We start from the raw sequence: 19,952 nt of genomic DNA, 5'->3' as shown, positions 1-19,952 counted from the left end.
AATCTAGAGCAGTTTCTCAGACTTTCACTGGTGTTTAAACCTCAGTATTTTTCAAGAGTACAGACTACTTTTTGTAGAATGGCTCTCAGTTTGGATGTGTCTGATGTCCCCATGATTAGATTTAGGTTGTGCAATTTTGGCAGAAACATTATGAGAGTAATGCTGTGAACTTCTCAGGGCATCTCGTCAGGAACCATGAGATACAGGTTAAAGCCTTTATTGGTGATGTTAACTGGTCATCTGGTCAAGGTGGTGTATTAGTTTCCCAGGGCTAGCCTAACAAGTTAGCATGAATTTGGTGGCTTAAAACAGAAGAGCCTTCTCTCACAGTATGGAGGTCAGAGTTCAAAATCAAGGTGTAGTCAGGGCTGTACTCCTGGAGGGTCTAGGGTATAATCTTTCTTCTTTGCATCTTCCAGCTTCTAGTGGCTGTCTGCATTTCCCGTGGCTGTCTCATGCTAACCTCTGCCTCTGTCTTCACATGGCCTTCTTTTACTTCTCTCTGTCCATGCCTTCTCCTCTTCTGGTCTCTTATAAAGACACTTGTCATTGGATTTAGAGCTTGAGTAATCCAAGATGATTTCATCTTGAGATCTTTAACTTAACTACATCTGCAAAGACCCTTTTTTTCCCCAAATAAGGTCACATTCACAGATCCTAGGGGTTAGAATGTGGAAAAATCTTTGGGGGGCACCATTTAAGCCAGTACAGGTGGTACCTGCCAGGCTTTTTCACTATTTTTCTTTTTTTTTTTTTATTAACAAGGAATTAATGGGAAGATACTTTGAGACAATGAAAATATTCTATTCCTCATTAAGCTCTCACCCATTGGTTTTAGCATCTATTGATGATTCTTGCCCAACAGGTGATTTTTTAATTGCATTATTCTGTCTACATTTACTAGTTGGTGTTCTATTGAAAGACCCTTTCCTTCCTTCCTTCCTTTTTTATATCTATATAGACTTATTTTATTCAATGGGTTATAAGCTATCATTGTTCTTTTATTTTCATGCTCAAACTTTCCCAAATGTGGCCATCGAGAGCCCCATCAGGTCGGCTTCTGTGTTCCTGAACATGACCCCCACCATTCTTTGAGCAACTTTCTTTCTGGCACAAGAAAATGTTCTAAGCTCGTTTTATGTTTTTCCCATCTTGGCTCTAGAATCAGCCATTTCACCAAGGATCTTTAGTTTCTTTTGGTGGGGAATAATATTTAAAAGCCAAGATCTATGTCTGAGAAGCCTTTTTCAATACAAAAATTTGAGCCCCACTTTTGAAGACTGTAATTCACAAGTCCTTGGGTAGGGCCCAGAAATGTACGTGTGTTTGTGTGTGTGTTTGTGTGTGTGTGAATGTGTGTGTGTGTAAAGTTTCCAGTAGCTTTGCTACACGGCAGTGTGTGAGAACTACAGCTCTAACGCATTTGAGGCATGACTTAGTTTACACTACATTTTTCAAAGCACATTTTTTATCTTAAGGGACAAATAATTGCCTCATACCTTAATTACTGGATACCAGAAATCTAAGCAAGATAAAACCTACACTATCTGAAACATGTATCAGACATCAGATGTCAGTGATGGATGTCTAAGATAGAAAATGTGTTCCATAATGTAAAATAATTATTGATTACAAAATCAAGTCAACTTAGATTCAAGTCTAGATGTAATTATAATCTCAATTTAAAAAGAAAGTGGAAATTTTACTTTTAAATTGCATTCATCTGACTATAATCTCTCTCTCTCTCACACACACAAAAGAATACATCACTCTGTGGGAAGGGATGCAGGGAATACAAGAGTTTTCACAATGGAATAGAAAAATCATTTATTTCAATATCCGTTGCCTGACTATCTTCAATAATAGATAACTCACAGAAGGAACAAAATTACTTCAGTGAAGCCAGACTGTAGTGTTGAAAAGTTATATCACATTTTGGTATTGAACGTGAAAAAGCATTTTTCCCATATGAAATTTTGGGTTAATCTTTTTTTTTTCATTCCTTAAAAAAAATAAGTGCATTCCAGGAACTAACACTTATATTTTGAGGAAGAAGTTCTTGTTCTATCTACAGATAATCAGTGTATATATTGAGACTTGGAGTCTGTAACTTTGCCTTTGTGAAAAGGAACACAATATACCTCCTTTTTCAGATGGCAGCACTTTGATCGCCCACTGAGAATCACTGAGGTTAGTTAGAAGAAAATCCCCCATGGGAGTAAGAATGGTAATTCTTATTATCAACAAATAATGATCGTTGTCATTTTTGAGCTTGTACCAGGAATTGTACATATCATCTCTATTTTTGAATCAAGTAAGTATCGATAAATGAAGTAACTTGTTCAAGGTCACATAGATTGGAAACGGCTAAGGCAGGACTCAAGCCCAGTCAGGACAGACCAGGTTATGTTCAGTAACAAACAACTGGCAAATCTCAGCAGCTTGTAATGACAGAGGTGCAGCTCAGGCTACACTGGCACCTTGGTTTGGCTGTGGCTCTATGAGTTTCATTTCCATCCTCAAGCCCTGGCTGACCATGAAGCCTCTGTTTGGAATACTGCCAGGAGCTGCAGCAGACGAGAAGGAGGACTGCAAACCACACAGTGGCTCTGAACCCTTCTACCTGACAGAGGAACAAAATGGTTTCAGTGCAGCCAACTGCAGCGTTCAACCGCTATGTCACATTTTGGGTTTGAACATCGGTATTTGCATTTCAATGGCCAGAGCAAGTGAGGCCAAGTTTGATGTCAGTGAGGTGGGGAAGCAAAATCCTCTCACAGGTAGGGGCAGCAAATATTTGTGACTGTAACCAGCTTACCACACACTGGTATGCAGGTGGCATAATGTAACCTTAAGCCAGTGCAGCAGTCCCCGGTCTCAGCAACTGGTCCACAGTGTGAAGCAAAAACTTGTTCGATAGTTTGGAAAAGAGTTGACCTTGCTCTTTCTCTAATAAGGAGCTGCTGCGGCCATTTTTCTGCTGGGAGTAAGTGCGACAAAAAGTCTGCTGATTTGTGCAGGAAGGCAGTCAGGAGAAGCGGAACCCCAGCACCGAGGATCCCATGAATCTCTGGAACAGCTCACCCTGAGGGTGGTCCCACCTCTGAACTTTCCAGTGATATATCCCAACAAATTCCCTTAGGTTGAACCAGTTTGAAGAAGAACTTCTATTACTTCTATTTCTAATTGATAATATTAAAATCCAAGACCTAGCAAAGTCCTAAACTTTGTCTTGGAAGAAGCACACATGTATATGTGTATGATACACTTAATTTTTTAAAAAAAGCAATGTAGTAATACTATGACAATTTTGAAACTAAGGAGGAAATTACCCATAACCATACTACCCTAGAACATGAACTACTCATCAGGTCTGGGTATGTTCTTCCACTTCCCCCTCCCCACCATGTGCACTGACTTTTACATAAGTTGTGTTAAAGCATACAAATCATTTTGTGTCTTACCTTTTCACTTAAATGTACATTTGAATTCTTCTCCCACATTGCTACCTAATATTATATGGATTGCTGGAATAGCTACAAAATATTCCAGCACTTGGCTGTAACACAGTATCGATGAAAATTTCCCTAATCTTGGACATTTAGGTTGCTTCCAGTCTTTCACTTTACAGGTAACAGCGCCACATACAGAAATGCGGGTGCGTGGAGAACAATGGCAAGGGCACACACAAGGCGCTATGCCACTGGGCGCTGTTCTTTAGGTCTCTGTACAGCCCCCTGGACCATCAGGTGACGAAACGCACAGACTCGGGCAGGCGTTGGGCTCTGCCTACTGCATGTCACTGATCTAGATACCCGCAGATGCGGATCTGGTCTTATTGTGCTGTTAAAAGAAAAAAAAAAAAACTGGCATAAATATCTTGAAATTTTTCACCATAATAATGAATTCTGATTTGGAATAGTTGGTTAAAATTCAGAAGATAATAACTTATAGGTGGAAGCGAGTAGGAGAGGGAAACTTGCAAACGCATCAGTAATAAGTCAGAAATAAGTGCTACTGAGATATATCAACAAAGATTATAGGCAAAAACCAATCTTTTTTGTACTGAGGTCCTCCACTGGCATGAATTGCTCACATAAATCTGTTTGGCCACTGTCCTGAGGAGGTTATACTGAAAGGGGCAGCTCTTTACTGTTTCCCGGGAGTCTGTGTACTGCCCTGTGCGGGTCACACAGCTCTGCCGGCCTGGCCTGCTCTCTGGCCTCTGAGGGCTCTTGTCTCTGGTCCAGAATCCTCCCGTAACAACATTCCTGTGCACTTTCCAGTGAACCTGAGATAGTATTTCCCTTGCTTGCTCGAGATTTATATTTATATCTATCTGTTATAAATAATTAAAAGGGGCTGACATGGTTATTCAAGAGTAGTGTCCAGGCAGTTCTCCAAGTCAATTTATCTTTCTCAGTCTCATTTAAAAACTGCAAGACTGGTGGACTCTTGATTAGATGTTGAACTTTATGGCTCTGCTAATCTTGGTCTGGAGGTACAGGGCCACAGCTGTTGATCTTGGCACCTGTTTCTCAGTCCAGGTCCCGAACATGATTTCTTGACAACTGCATTAGCAAAAGCATTTAGCCTGTACCTACAGGGCCATTAAAAGCAGAGCTGGATAGTTTGTTTAGTGGATCTGACTTCATAAATTAGGGAATCCTTCTTTGGCAGAGTGTGGGCTGGCTCGGGACAAAGTGGTGGTATGTAGTGGAGCCAGAAGGATGTATATTAGTAACTTCTGAGCAGAGAACCAGAAATGGGCCTCGATCTTCAAAAGAAACCTAGTAAGAAAGTATCTCCCAAGAGTGAAGTTGGTCAAGCAGGGCCTCCCAGGGAGCGGTGACAGCATCTCCTCTGAGATGATGTGAGTGTAGTTGACCTAAAAGTGAGGGGATTTATAGTTCTCAGGAAGGGGGGAAAGGATGAGAACTACCAATAAAAATTAGGCCCTGGAAGACAGTCAGATAAAACGCAATCCCTACCTGCAACCTTTACATAATCAAGTCCTTTGACTGAAATGACTGATTACTTAACTTATATCTTTGGCTAAATTCTATTCAAAGAATACAGAGATATAACAATGTATCTTTTTATTGAGAAATTTTTAACGTTTTCATTTTCAACCAGTGATTTTAGTATTATTTTAGACAATGCCTTAGAGCTTCTTTTTTTTAAATACTTTTTTTCCGCAAAAAACTCCAGTATGATACCAAGAACATTTATCCCCCCATAATTCAAATTTGGGGTGATGCCAAAGCCTGTTACAGGATTTCATTGTGATACTCAATCCTGAATATTTAATGTAGACCAACATGTCTTTGTTCTTTTCCAACAACTGCCAAGCCTTCACAGCAGCACCACACAAGAGACTTGTTTACAAAGCCTTTGCTCCCAGCCTCTCTTAGGTCCCCAGAATGTAAGCTGCCTGAGGGCAGACCGCACCTATAGCATTCGCTGGCTTCTCCTCATGCTTAATAAACACCATGCTGGCTCAATGGATAATAAATGCTAATGAATGTTCCTATATCCTTATTGCTATGTTTACTGGGGAAAAAAAAAGAGAGAGAAAGGTTAAGTGGAAGTAGATAGATAGACAGACAGACAGACAGACAAATAAATAAATAAATAAATAAATAAATAAATAAATAAATAAATAAATAAATAAAGGTATGTTATGAGAGAACCTGAAGTTCTCATTTAGTGAAATCCATGCTTTAGCACAGTGACAAGGTGTGTAGCTGTTTGAAAAGACAGAGAAGCAGCAGAAGTCTGTAGCATGTTTTCGCTTTTCAGAATTTCCCCACTACAGCATATTATTTCAGATTTTCTTAAGGGTTTTTCTCTGTACTCTCCAATTATCCTTTGAGGACCATCACTAAGGGGTGAAGCTGGCACTACTGCTTTCTGAAATAGCCCTAGTGTCTCATGGAGATGAGATTCTCTGGCTTTCAGTTCCCATTTGGTGACAGCCCCATGCACATCTAGCCTGACAGGCCATTTATTGCTTTTGGCAGCAGAGTGAGCTCTGTGCACAAGCATGGCTGATGAGGGAAACTCCATGGAGAGACTGAGGAGTGAAAGCAGCCTGGACTGGCTGGGAAAGGGCAGCTCAGGGAGCCGGTGTCCTGGATGCTTGCTAACGAGGATGGCGGCTCAAAGAGAGCTACTGCTAACCCACAGGAGCCCCACTGGCACGTCCCCCTCCCCCAGTTTCTGCGGGAGCCATCACCCTGCTCATGCATTCATAGGTCCTCAACCCCACTGCTTGCCCAATATGTATTCTGTAGAGACAAAGGGCAGACTTGAGGATCATTAAGAATATGTGGAGAAAAGCAGTCATCACATAGCAATTACCCAGAGAGCAAAGAGTCTGAGATTTATTTCTGAATGAAAATTTAAGGTGGAAATATACTTGACATCTTTAATCAGTCCCTTAAAATCACTGCATTCATTTATGCCACACTGACGTTATAAAGATGAATTAATGACTTCAAGTGTGGACTTCAAATCAAAATTATTTCAACTTATGTAAATGGAAGGCTTTTAAAATAACAGGCACATACACCTGTGTATGTTAAACACTAAGGAATTTCCTTTTTTTAAAACCCTAAGCAATAGAATGTTTTCAACCTTACCACATCACTCTAGTTATTGACTGGTGAAACAGTGCTCATATAAATACTGTGAGACTTAGTGATTCCTTGCAGAATCTGATTCATTAGGGAGAAGTACTCTCTGCTATTTTAAGCACTTAGGTTACCTGTTCTCTGAGCCAGTCTACTGTCATAGCAACTGATCTACCACAGAAAAGCAAGGGAGTGCCCTCCAGAAGTGCTTTTCCTTCCCCTTCATTTGGGAATCTTTCCTTGGCTCTTAGAATTAAGTTTCATAACTCAGGTACCTATTATGGAAAATTTCACTTAATGAATGATAATTTTGTGGCAGCTTTTAAATTTCTGAAGTGTCAGATTTAAGGGATGTTCAGATGCTACAGGTTAGCACCAAAGGTTGGGAGAGCATATGCTGGAATACCAGGAAAATCATGTGACAGATGAATGGGAAAATGAACCCCGTGAGTTTGTATAAATATATCCAGAAAAACTGAGATCGAACAAACCCAGATCAGTCAGAAACTGAGGGCTTATCTGGATCTCCTTAATTTTAATCACATTATGGTTAATCTGATCCCACATGGGGTTATAAACTGCTTTACATATTCCAAAAATGTCAAACAAACAACTAACCAGTGGCCTGATAAGGCAGTCTCCCATATTTAGACACTGTCCAAGGAGGGAAAAAAAAGTAAAAGTAAGTCCATTGGGGGAAAATGTTTCAGTGGCTCAGAATCAATGAACAATGAAACCATCGAATATTCTAAAGTCATAAAGTGTTTGTATAACATGGCCGTAGATGTTCATTCACCAAGTCGAAGTATTAGACTTCAGAAACACTTAATACTTTAACTCTTTTTAAAAAAGGTGTGTGTGTGGTGTGGAGGGGTAGTATAAGAAAGGAAACACATCTGAAATCACTTACCTGAAAACTTTGGGGTCCAGAAATACTTGTAATGTAGGACTTTTTAGCTCTTGGATAGGTAAAAATATAAGTATTCTATATCATACGTAAAACCCTGAGTGAGGCTTGGGCAGCTCCCTGTAATAAAACAAATTGACATTTCAGTGGTGAAATGTATAAACATTCATACTGATTGTGATCAACGAAGATTAAAAATAGCCTCAAGTCAGTTCAGGGCAGGTTTTGTTGCCAGATGAGTTCAGGTCTTGTCAGGCTTTGATGCCCCATGAGTTATGAAAAGTCTTTCATTTATCAAACCTCTTTGGACTTCAAAATTGGCAGATAAGGGATGGTGAACCTACACTGCTTTGTGCAGTGACTAACATTCTCTCTCTCCACTGAATAAAGCTGCATGGACTGTTCAAAAAGGAAAACAGGTGAGTTAAGGGCTGATGGAGCTGCAACAAGTTAACAAAGGAAAACAGTAATATTTGGGAATATCTGCCTTCAAGCAGAATGTTCTTTACATTTCTAATAAAAACAGGGAGCTGAGTAGATGGAAGAACTGATCTGAGATGTGTTTTGGTGATTCTTATGTTATGCTGGCAACACATGTGGGCAATTAGGACACACTTTCACACAACAGTGAGGCCAGAAAGTGAAATAAGGGATAATGGGATGTCTAATAGGTATGATTATGTGACAGACACACTTGTGGAGGCAAAGGGCAAGGGATTTGGCATCAATTGGCAGCCTTCCTGAGTTCAAACTTGACTCCATTACTTGCTTATCTAAGCCTCAGTTTCCCCATCTGTGAAATGGGGACAGTAGTATCCTAGGGTTGTGAGGAGGTACCAATACAATAAAACCTGAACACTTAGCACAGTGCCAGCTGTATGAATAGCAGTTAAGAAAATAAAACAAAAAAATTTCGAAGTTAATTGTTATCAAATGTACAGATACAAATATCTCACTCAGTGTGCTTAGTTAACATCAATGGTGTCATGAGATTACATATAAATACACAATCTTCTCTATTTGCACCAGGCCTCCGATGGGGGCACTCTTATGAAGAAAAAGACATTTGAGAGCTGTCTCTTGCACAGGAATCTTGCTTCAATTATACCTTAACATAAAGCAAGAGGCTTTTTTGCTAAAATAACTTGCTTCCCCACTGCCCTGTACTTTCCACTTTGTTCTGTGTGACAGTGGGTTTTAAATCAACCAATGTACTAGGCCTCAGAATTCTGCTACATCTGGGTTCAAAAAACCATTTTCTTCTATAGTTTTCTGAATTAATCTTATTTCTTGGTTGTCATATCTCATAACTCACAACTTTCTATGTATTGAATTTTGGGCTTTCTCTTCTTTTTCGCCATAAAGCTACATACCTGAAAGATAGCCAGCTCTTTCCTTCTCCCCACCTTAATGTTCACTGTGAAATATATACACATACTTTGTTAATTTAAAAAAAAAATTCCAAAGCCAAATAACATAGGAGAGTGTGTGTGTATGAAGCAAACAAGTAAAATGGGAAAATTTACCTTGAACTTTCATAATTTTATCACCTGCCTCCCACTTTGCAGAGATAATTGATGTTAACCATTAGGCCTATGTTCTTCCAAGTAACTTTTTTTTTAATTAAAAATTTTTTTTGGGGGGAGGGAAATTAGGTTTATTTAGTTATTTACTTATTTAATGGAGGTACTGGGGATTGAACCCAGGACCTCCTGCATGCTAAGCATGCACTCTACCACTGAGTTATACTCTCCTCCCACCCCAAACAACATTCTAACTACATACAAACATTTATATCCTGCATGTTAGGGAGGAATTTGTTGTTGATTTAGCAAAAATAAAATCATTCTATACATACTGTTCTGCAGCCTGCATTTTTCCTGTTTAACCATGTACAATGGCCATCTTCTCATATTGTTACTATTCCCATTCTTCTGTAATACATTGTATTCCTTAAGCATAATTTGTATAGTTATTTACTTATTCCTTCATTCACCAAAGTAATAATTTTTAAAAAATTATTTGATTGAAGTGTAATTGACTTACAATATTAGTTTCAGTTGTACAGCAAAGCGATTCAGTTATACATATATATATACATATATATTTTTTATTTTCAGATTCTTTTCCATTATATGTTATTATAAGAAACTGAATATAGTTCTGTGTGCTATACAGTAGGACCTTGTTGTTTATTTACTTTATGTATAGTAGATTGTATCTGCTAATCCCAAACTCCTAATTTATCCCTACCTCCTCTTTCCCCTTTGGTAACCATAGTTTGTTTTCTATGTCCATGAGTCTGTTTTTTCACCGAAGTAATATTTATTAATCGTTCAAATGAGGAAAATATGTGCTAGTTGCTACAGAAAGTGCAATATTGTAAAAGACAGTTTTTGTTTTCTGGATGCTTATTATAATCTGAAAAGAGAAATAAGACAGGGACACATATAACTACAATATTAAGTAGAATAGAATATGCAAACCTAGATTTTAGTACCACTGTGGGTCAGAAGAAAGTGAATTAACCTTTGGAAGGGTTGATCAGAAGGTTTTTAAGGAGATTTTGGATTTAAATTGGGTCTGGAAAGATTGGCTGGATTTCAACTGATGTAAAAGAGGAACAAAAATATCTTTGGCCAAATTTCTGAGAGAAGATAGAGACCATGCCCCCCCCCACTAGATAGCCTTTATTTTAACACTTTTATTATGGTATGATTCCTGTAAACTACACACATTTCAGATGTACAATTTGATGAATTTTGATAGATGTATATACACTAATGAAACAACCACCACAATCAAGATAGCTAACATTTCCATCACTCCCCAAGAGGTGCAAATTTTGAACTCCTGAATTATTCTTTTCAAACTCCTTCCTCCTGGTAACCATACGTTTGTTCTCTATGTCTATGAGTCTACTTCTGTTTTGTAAATAAGTTCATTTTTCTTTTTATTTTTTAGGCTCCATGAATACATGATATTATATGGTATTTTTCTTTCTCTTTCTGGCTTACTTCACTTAGAATGACAATCTCCAGGTCCATCCATGTTGCTGCAAATGGCATTATTTTATTCTTTTTTATGGCTGAGTAATATTCCATTGTATAAATATATCACATCTTCTCGGACCAGTCATCTGTCTATAGACTTTGGGTTGTTTCCATGTCTTGGCTATTGTACTTACTGCTGCTGTGAACACTGGGGTGCAGGTGTCTTTTCAAATTATATTTTTCTCTGGATATATGCCCAGGAGTGGGATTGCTGGATCATATAGTAAGTTTGTTTTTAGTTTTTTAAGGAACCTTCACACTATCCTCCATAGTAGCTGAACCAATTCACATTCCCACCAACAGTGTAAGAGGGTTCCTTTTACTCCACACCTGATAGAGGATATGTTCAAAGGAGGGCCATAATCTAAATGGATTGATGTAAAACAATTTTTGACTTCAGAGATATTAAAAAGTGGGGAGAGATGTAAAAATTAAATCAAGAAGATAGCGTATTTGGTCAGTTTGATTGGAATGGAAGGTTTCCAGAAGGTAAATTGATTTTAAAAAATTCAGAAAAGAAGTAGACATATCATGGAGAGTGTCGACTGCCATGGGACATCTGGAATCTGCCTCTTTTGACTCTTGCATTGAATTCTCTTCCAGATCTTTCTTTTCTTCTTATAACAAGCTGTTAGAATTTAGGAAGAGATCAGATAAACTGGTCTTGAAGCATAAAAGTCCGTATTCTGGAGTCCTTATCCTAATGATGTCTTGAAAGCTGCTGACCCATTTTGGCAGGCTCTCTCATTACACTTTTTTCCATAAAGAGATAAACATTTCATATTAGTTTATTCATATGCCCAGCAATGTACTAGGCACCAAGGTGTCAGTGGTGAACAAGTCTCATCCTCACATGCTCATGGCCTAGTTACTAGAATTTCCAGTGTCTTCTCCCCCTTTCCCAGACATCATCACTGTCAAATTTGCTGGCCTATTAACCATCAAAAATGTCCATCACCTCGACATCGCATTCTGCTGTCTTGGCATTGTTTCTCGTTAGTGGCTGTGATTTCCTCTTTGCCTTGCTGAACTCTGATTTCTTGAAATCTCCGTGCCCTTTCTTAACACCTAGGTGATTTTTTTTTCCTACTGAGCTTTACTTTAAGCAGAGCTATTTATAAATTAACTTTCATTTTCTTTTCATAGCATTTCCATAATTATTTCATAAAAGAAAAACACATTGGTTTTTGGGTTCCCTTGACATTGATGAGGACAATTATGATGATGATGAAGAAGCATGGGTGGACTCAGAAATATGCCAATATCTGCTACAGAAAATGCTTATAACAATAAACACAAGTGGGCTTTAGAATCAGGCATGAAGCTTAGTATACACATTTAGGATTTTTCATCTTTTTGAGGAAATTACTGTGATGAAATATTCCCCCTTATCTCTGATAATACTCCTTCTGGAATCTACCTGGTCTCTTGTTAACACAGCTATTCTAGTAGCCTCCAACATGGTCTCCACCTCATGGTATGCACACCTTTGTGTAGTCCTCACACTGTGCCAAAATTGGTCTGTGTAACTAATGAAATATGGTAAAAGTAAAGTTATTTCACTTCTGAGACTAGATGATGAAAGACTGTGACTTCTCTCATAGGCCCTGTCTCTTTATTGGATCACTTCCTCTGGGGGGAGTCATGGCATGAGCAGCCCTGTGGAGAATCCAAGTGAAGGAGCTGAAGCCTCCTGCCAACCACCAGGGAAGTGGGCCTGGATGCTGGTCCTCCAGACCCAGCCAAGCCTGGCACCTAGACTGTGAGAGACCCTGAAAAAGAAAACCCGGAATCCCGATGCACAGAAATTGAGATAACAAATGTTCGTTGTTGCATCTGAGGTCACTTGTTATGCAGCAACGGATAACTTATACATCTAGCTTTCTTTTGATTAATACTTTCATGGTGTTTTGAGGGTCCCAAGCCACCCCTATTTCGGTGATTGGCCAAAAGGACTCACAAGACTCAAGAGAAGGGTTATATTTGCAACTAAAGTTCATTACAGCAGAGGATACAGAGCAAAGCAGCAGGAAAGGGGCTTTCATTGGGTAGAGTCCTGAGGGGTCCAGCACAGGCTTCGGAGTCCCTCACCAGAGGCCACATAGGATGTGCTTTCTCTCTCGCAGCAAACTGTAGGACCACATGTGAAATGTCTCTACCCAGCGAGCCCTGCTGGAGTCTCAGGGTCCACAGCTTTTCTTTGGCGTGCTGGTCACGTAAGCATATCTTGCTACGCAACCAGCCATGGCAACTAAAACGCAGGGCAGTGAAACCAGGTGCATCTCGTTCATCCTGATACTTGTGCAAAGCAATCTGACAAGCTGACATAGCACAGCCCATTGCTCCAGGTGGACATAACAAAATCATCATGTTCCCAGCAGCTCCTCAAGGGTCATTCATGGTCCAGGTTCTCTTGGAAACATGCAAGGAACAAGCAGCCAGACCGGCTCTGTTAACTCTTTCCTTACAAAAGGTGGCCAACAGTTAGCATCAACTACCAAATATGTAGCTAAATGAGACTTCAGAAAATTCCAGCCTCCAGGCTTCAAGTCTTCCAGCTCAGGCCCTAGACATTGTGCAGCAGAATGAAGCATTCCCTGCTGTGCTCTGTCAGAATCGCTGACTCAAAGAAATGATAAGAAAGAATAAATGATTACTGTTTGAAGCCACCAAGCTTTGGAGGTGGTCTGTTCTACAGCAATAGATAGATAATACAGGGTAGTATTTTCTTGCTTCTTTACAAGCCTGGCAATTTTTTATTGAATGGATTTTATGTTGTGGGGCGCTGAATTTTGTTGTGTTTCATTTAATAGTGTTAGATTTTGTTTACTGTTACTAGGAATTTGTAGGATCCTTTTAAGGGCTGCTTTTAAGTTTGCTAGGGTCCAGAGCAGCCTTTAGCTTGAAGTTAATTTATTGCCACTGCTAAGGTGACAGTATCAGGAACTAACAAACTTTCGGTAAGGGACACAAGGTAAAACCTGTAGGCTTTGCAGGCTGTATGTAGTCTCCGTTGCACGTTTCTCTTTGTGCACTTTTACAGTCCTTTAAAAATATAAAATCATTCTTAGTTTGCAAGCCACTCAAAAACAAATCTATGGGCTAGACGTGGCCTGTGGGCTGTAGTCTGCCAACCCCTGCCCTGTGTGACGTCCTCTGCATGAAGAGGTCTTTCCAGAAACTGGCTGAAAGGAGTTCCAAGAACTTTTCTGCCCATTCATTCTCAGGGTTCTCTCCCCAGCCCTGGGTGGTTTCCTCTCATGCATGTGCAGATTAGCATTCAGCCAAAGACTTGAAGGGACCTTTCTCCAAATTCCTCTCGGCGCAGCCCCCTCCTCTCTGGCAGTCTTCTACAAACCCTAGCTGTCACGGCCTCTCTGAACTCCGGTCTCTCTCTTTTCCACGTTCTGTGTGGGTCCCCTTCCTGTGTCGCAGCCTGGAAACGGCCTCGAGGAAGTAAGCTGGTTTGATTGCAGGAGTCACCTTCTTTGTTTCCCTCCTCTCAGGGTCACAGCCCTGTGCTGTTTGGTTTTCAATATTTTCAAAACCATTGTTTCAAAAATGTTTTCTAGTTGCTTCAGGTGGGAGGTTAAATTCAATCCCTTTACTTTATCTTGGAAAGAATCTTTATATTTGAATTAAGTTAGTATTAACGGTCATGTTTCTGTTTGCTTACACATACTTACTTCTATGTGTTGGTTTCTACTTATATTGAACATAATTTCTAACAGGAACTATTTAGTTCTATTTAATGTCCTCCCTGTTAAACACAGCACCGTGTTCTCACACATGTAGATCATCATAAATGCCATTGATAAAAGCTGTATGTCAGGGACCACAGACTTACAAGGTTTCTAGTTGAGACAACTCTTAAAGGATCAAGCTGATCCTAGTCCATCTCTAACCATCTACAGAATTTTCCTCTTTAACATCCTTAGAAGTAAACATGTGCTTCTGAGGGCCATACTCTACTTTTTAAGATAGCCTGTTTCATTCTTGGCCAGCAGAGAATTATTGTCAGAAAACATACATTTTAATGAGCTAAAATTTAATTCCTTATAACACTGACTTTTTAGCTCTTACTGATTTTGTGTTTAACCTAAATCCAGGGGATCTTTTCTTACCAAGTCCTTTTAACTCTCATTGTGCGTTACTGATTCAGTCTACAAATATGTGCTGTGATGGGCTCTGTGCTGAGCTTGGGGTTGCAGGGGTGAGAAAAAGGAGGTCATGTCCAGGCCTCAGGCATCGTTCAGTCTGGTGGGACAGTTAGAGAGCAATCAAAGGAATAAACATGCACACGAGTGAAGTGACAGTGTGATATGTGCCAGTAGGCAGCATGCTGTGGTGACACTACATAGAGGAGGACCTGACCTGATCAGGGAAATTAGGGAGGACATCCTTGTAGACATGTGAGTTGGGATCTGAAAGCAAAGTAGGAGATAATCAGACAAAAGGGGTAAGAGCTTCCAGAAAGAGAGAACAGCCTGGGTAAAGGTACTGGGGCAAAAAAAGAGCAATTGGTGCTAAGTCTAAATGTAGGACTTTCAGATAACCCTCAAGTATTCTCCTCACTCACTGAATACACCCAATCTGAGAAAAAACACTGTATTATGGAAAACGTGTTTCTATCTTTTTTGGCAGGGAAAAAACACTGTATTATGGAAAACATGTTTCTGTCTTTATTCCAATGGGAGGAAGTACTTCAGATTGACCTTGCAAATATTATTGTCCCCACCTGAGCTTTTGTGAGCCCTGAAGCTTATAATACATTTTGGAATGTCCTCTTTAAGACAAAAAATACAACCGATGAATGCAAAGGTTAGTACAGGGCGTGGAAGAGGCCTCCCAAGTGAGAGGCCCTGATGCTGACGCCTCGTTAGTTTCCGAGTAAATAAATCTACCTTCTACCTTGCGGTATTCAGACAAAAGGTCCATGACCACTTACTGGTAACGTATCGTGGGAGTCCAGATGCTGTGTAAAATCTGGACTTGACAGACGGCTAAGTGTCCTCCAAATGCAAAGACTTTGTGTTTATTTGGCTTAAGTCTGAGAATTGAACAGGTCAAAGTTTGACTCTGTAACCTTCACCACAGCGGTGTGGTGTGTGGGGCTGAGCGGCTGAGCGCGGGTGTGTATCTTTCAGGTTCTCAAATGAATCCGAACGTTAAATGTCTAGTTTTAACCCCTAGCCGATTGTTTTGTTCTAGCACTCAAATCTCAAACCACAGATTCTGAGCTAAAAAGTCTTCTGAATAAGAGCTTGGGTTTCATGCCCATGCTAACCAGTGCGTGTCCACAGAGAACACGTCATGGACGGCCCCGAGGCAGCACCTCCACCCTCGACCCTCCTCTGTTCACGTCACAGCAAATTCCCCTGGTCAGAGGAGGCTCGAGGAGAGGAGATGGATGTCTTAGTGCAAGTCCCCCATCCCTGCTGCAATACACTGCCTGCTTCATTGTCAGAAAAAGAGGGCACAATACAAATAAAGACGCCCCCCAACCCTGGCTGCCACCCTTCAAACAAAAACAAAAACAACCCTCAGAGTCAGCTATGCTGTGGATCATTATTGTAAAGCAGGACTAATACTAACAACAACGAAGTAACAAAAGCCGCACTGTGACTGAGGGCTTCTGCATTCCCAGGGTAGTTGTCTGGGCTCTTAGAAGACTTTAATTAGAGCTCAGAGGTAGGTGAGTTGCATGACTAAAGTTCCTGCCATTCTGGTCACCAGAGGAGTAAAATCAGGTGAGGTTAAGTGGTCAACTCATGGACACCTGGTCATGCTCGGCTGCAACTGCTTTTCCAGTCTGTCAGGTTTTTTGGAATCTGCCTCGTTAGCAGCTCTGCCAGACCCTGTGCCCTTACTTACAGGTGCTGGGTTTGGCGCAAATGTGTTAATAATGTCAGCTGATTGCCCACGGGTTTGGCCACACCAAGTTTGAACCTGTTTGCTTTTTTTTAGAAGTAAGTCTACAAGGGACATCCCTGAGCCCAGAAATAACAGACCTGGGGCCAAGTAGAGTGAGTCTGAGTGCCTGCCAGGCATGGTGCAGAAACAAGAACAGGGCTTTTCCATAGGAGGTAAGTGACTGCAAGTGGCCCCAAGTTAGTTTAAGTTTTTCCTACTTTAATATTTAGGAACAGTTCAAAACCATATTTTTGCTACTTATGTAGTCATAGAACTACTTCTAAGAAGACAGGGAAATTTTAGATCTAGTAAGGAAATAAAAAATAAAGTCCTGCTGAAGGTAGGTGAAGACTTGGAACTTTCCTGTCCTGCGTGTCCCCTACCCACTCAGACTTCTGCAGTGTCTTTGTTTTGTGCCTGGTGAGGACAGAGCAGTTCTGTCTCGGACAGGGGCTCTGGGATCAGTGAGTTTGCTCACCCTGGATTCAACTGTGGCTGATTAGAAATTTCCCAGACTTCCACAGTTACCATTCGTATTGTCCAACCACACATACGTTGATACAAATCTGCTTCAAATCTACACACTTTTTTTTTATACCAACACCTGGAAGATAGGAGAATACTGTCTTTCACTTATAAGGCAGAGTGATTGCTTTTTATTTATCCTAAAACAACACTTTCCAAACTTCAATGGCTTTCATTAGGTCTGGCACCCTGGGGTTTGGAGAATCAGGCCCTGTCCACCCAGACTTCATGTTCATAATTTCAAGTGTAATTCTATTCCATCTCACTCTCTTTTTCCTGGTCCCACCTGTCCTCATTTCTAAGTCCCTCTTCCCCTTTAAATTGTCATTGTTTTTCTCTGGGCCTTTTCTCTTTCTTGGATGCCCCTTTTAAAATGAAATCAGAATTTCACACACTTGTCCATCTTTCACTGTGGTTTCTGTCTGAACACACTCTGATAATTTACTTTCATGCTTTGAAAAATTTTTGTGTGTATAAAATTTCCCAGTTTATGGGGTTTTTCGGTCTTAGTACCTATCAGACTAATATATTTGCTTAGAAAAGAGTTGACAATGACTTCTGGTGCTTTTCTTAGATTTTAATCGATAGCTCAGAAATAATCTTGTAGGTGAAACATTTTTTTCCTCTTGAATTCGGCATTATTATTGCATACACAGAAACTCATTTCTCTTTCTGTTTGCAGTGCCCAATTCTCTTCTCCTTACTCTTTCATGAGTTGCCACTGCACTACCTGGAAAATCAATGGTAGCAATAATTTACCAATAGCTTAAGTAAAAGTGTTGTCCTGAGACATGGGCTTAGTGAGGGCAGCCTTCAGGACAGCTCCAGGTGGCACATCAGGACACTACACCACAGGGGCAGAAGCTGCTTGGTTAGTGTCTTAGTTTGCCAGGGCTGCCATATAAAGTACCACAGACTGGGTGGCTTAACCAACAGAAATTTATTTTCTAACAATTCTAGAGGCTAGAAGTCGAAGATCAAGGTGTTAGCAAGGTTGGTTTCTTTTGAGGCCTCTCTCCTTTCCTTGTAGATGGCCCTCCTCTCCCTGTGTCTTCACATGGTCTCCTCTGTGTGTGTCTGTGTCCTAATCTCTTTATAAAGATACTGGTCATTGCATTAGGGCCCATTCTAATGACTCATTTTAATCTAATCATCTCTTTAAAGACCCTATCTCCAAATACAATCACATCCTGAGGCACTGGGGATTAGGATTTGGGCATATAAATTTAGAGGGGGACACACTTTAGGCCACAACAGTATATTAACAATTCCTCATATAGCTACCGTATTTCTAGCAACAACGGTTAGCTCCACGTACAGCCTCTAAACCTCAAAGTCTGTGTAAAAGTTAGATTATGGAGCCCCATTGGGTTGAGATGTCACAGGCCCCTCCCTCCATTTTACAGACTCTCCATAACAAATGTAAACACACTGCTTATCTGACTCCCCAAACTGCAGCAGCCCAGGGTATAGAGTAACCACCAACCAGAAAAAAGACACACTGTGAGGGGCAGGTGTGCCAACCGCAGCAGGAAGTGACTTTGGCATCGAGACGGCAGCAGAAGAACCTTAAAAGGGCAAAACTGGATTGTCAGTTGCCACAGAGTGCGATGAGAGCAGACAGTAACAGTAGCCCTGACTGTCAAGAGTAGGAGATGTTACTTTCAAAAGCCTGTAGTAGAAGGCTGTGGAAATTTTCCCATAAAATATAGTGAAAACTGGGCATTTGAGGGAGATAAACTTCAGTTAGAGCAATTCACCTATGCAAAATTAAAATTTCCTAGTTCTACTGGATAAATACTTCTTTCTATAGATGACAGACAAGGTCCTGCCTGGATTTCATGAAGGTTTTGCTATAATCCCGAACACAAGCATGTGAAAGAAAGGCTCTGGGATCAGGGCCTTTCTGTCCTGATGGTCCTTGGGTTTAGGCTTAACCTCCCAGTGAGGCTTAACAGGCAGTCACTGAGATTAGCTAGCAGTTTTCAAAGATGTTTATCAGACAACTTTTAATTTAAACCATACCCCCTGTAGAGTGCAGTGAATTAATATTTTAATAACTCCTATAATGCTTTTATGAATACTGCAATTATATGGCATTGTGTTTCGTGTGTATGATGCTTAGTGAAAACATTTAAAACACACTATTATTTTTATAATGTTGTTTTGGCATTTCCTCATGTTTTAGTATACCAGGTGCCTCAAACCTGAGAGCAACCTGAGCATTTTCTGGTTCTAAGGCCTGTATTGCAATGCACTGGGTACTCAGCCTCAACCTCCCCTGAATCATCTCCAGTTTGCACTTGGTGCTTCTGACTACCTTCTGTCTCCTATTATAGTTATTTATGAAGCTGTTTTATATGTCTTACAAGATGTGAGCTTAATTTCCCAATGGCCAACCCCCAACCCCATGGTAAAAGTACCTAGTCTTTATTTTCTACTTGTTAAACCATTTGTAGCATTTGTTGCAGATGCCTTACAAGGTTACCCTCAGGTCCTGCCCTGTGCTCAGAGGAAGATCACCCAGAATGCTCTGCTAGAGTTTGTACAGGTCATGGCCATGGTGTGCTGGGAAACACAGGTTTCTAGGGTGGGCAGTGAGAAGGAAGGCCTGATTCCTAGTGTTTGCTGGTTCTAGACCTCACTGAATGTGGATCTGGGAAGTGCACAAAATTGGCTCTTGCTGGCCAATCAGACTTCAGAAAGTCCCAGCGCATCACTGGCTCACACCTGAGGGACACTGAGAAATGCTATTCTGTAAGGAATGGAGAAGCACACTGAATCCTTCTCCCCCCGCACAAGGCAAGCCTGCAGTACATAGTCACAAGACTGTCTCCCTTTCCAGGTTTGCCTCCTCCCACCCCTCGCCAACTAACTGCACAAGATCTTGACCAACCTTGAAATAGCTTTAAAGTCATG

The 19,952-nt window shown here is 40.6% G+C and overlaps 1 long non-coding RNA gene across 4 annotated transcripts in view; it reads right to left on the bottom strand.

Annotated features, from left to right (window-relative positions):
• Positions 1–1,732: 1,732 nt before the first annotated feature.
• Positions 1,733–19,952, bottom strand: part of LOC116153100 (uncharacterized) — a 66,287-nt gene continuing 48,067 nt past the window's right edge. For 3 of the 4 annotated variants that reach the window (XR_010380679.1, XR_004136835.2, XR_004136834.2), the window contains 2 exons: positions 7,546–7,662; positions 1,734–3,843 (listed from right to left, as the gene is read on the bottom strand). This is a non-coding gene — a long non-coding RNA (uncharacterized LOC116153100). Of the gene's footprint in view, positions 3,844–7,545; positions 7,663–19,952 lie in introns of all 4 variants that reach the window. The other variant, XR_010380680.1, reaches the window with a different exon arrangement.

The sequence above is a fragment of the Camelus dromedarius genome, chromosome 4 (assembly GCF_036321535.1).
Source record: "Camelus dromedarius isolate mCamDro1 chromosome 4, mCamDro1.pat, whole genome shotgun sequence".
Lineage (NCBI taxonomy): Eukaryota > Metazoa > Chordata > Mammalia > Artiodactyla > Camelidae > Camelus > Camelus dromedarius.
This window is presented reverse-complemented; position numbering and strand designations above follow the sequence as displayed.